The sequence below is a fragment of the Seriola lalandi genome, unplaced genomic scaffold, assembly GCF_002814215.2.
Source record: "Seriola lalandi dorsalis isolate HSWRI2012SDOR001 ecotype SW California unplaced genomic scaffold, Sedor1 jcf7180001972467, whole genome shotgun sequence".
NCBI classification, from domain to species: Eukaryota; Metazoa; Chordata; class Actinopteri; order Carangiformes; family Carangidae; genus Seriola; species Seriola lalandi.
Genome location: NW_019443135.1, coordinates 1 through 796, shown reverse-complemented (window position 1 = coordinate 796; position 796 = coordinate 1). Strand labels below are relative to the sequence as shown.

Here is a 796-nt window from a genome sequence, read left to right as displayed (position 1 = left end):
CTGGAGGTTCGTTTTTGGACCGATCACTCCTCATAGACAGACAGCTGGGTCCTGGAGACTCTGCTCTGTCCTCCACACAAACACTCATCTTCAGGACTTCAGTCAGTCTGACAGAGAAACCACTAAAACTGACTGAGATAAAACACACACAAGAGTTCAGACAATATGTTGAAGAGACACACCCAGAAATACCAGGAAACACAACACACACACACACACACACACACACACACACAGACACACACACACACACACACGCAGCTTCTTATTTCGTCTTTTCCTCTCAGTGTCTTCATGTGGACAGAAGTTCACTCTGACTCTTCTTCTCTCCTCAGAGAGAAACTGACTCAGAAACTTTGACAGTAAAATAATAATAATGTTGTTTTAACACTCACCAGCCTCAGTCGACAGTTTCCTGCTGCTGCGCTGCCCTTTAAAAATGGCGTCTGAACAACAGAGACATCAGCTGAATACTTTCACTTTCAGTTCTTCTCCAATCTGCAAGAAATCACATGACTTTGTTTACATCTGTGTGTGTGTGTGTGTTTACCAGTTAGAAGTTGTTTAAAGTTGTTGTAATTGTCTTTATTAATTTACAACTACTGTTCTTTCAAGTAAATCAAATTTAACTTTATGTTGTTATCACAGACTAACTATATAATAAACTGTATAAATAATGTTAATGATCATGACTCTTTGGTGGGTAAATGGTGTTTTCATGTGTTCAGCCTCCACTGCAGCTCTGATGAGGACAACACCACACATCCAGGTCAAACTTTAATTGATAACAACTTGA

General features: G+C 39.8%; 1 long non-coding RNA gene across 1 annotated transcript; it reads right to left on the bottom strand.

Annotated features, from left to right (window-relative positions):
• Positions 1-11: 11 nt before the first annotated feature.
• LOC147820301 (uncharacterized) lies at positions 12-789 on the bottom strand. The gene is made up of 2 exons (XR_015436893.1): positions 396-789; positions 12-132 (listed from the first exon to the last, which is right to left on the bottom strand). It is a non-coding gene; the product is annotated as an uncharacterized LOC147820301 (long non-coding RNA).
• Positions 790-796: the final 7 nt, after the last annotated feature.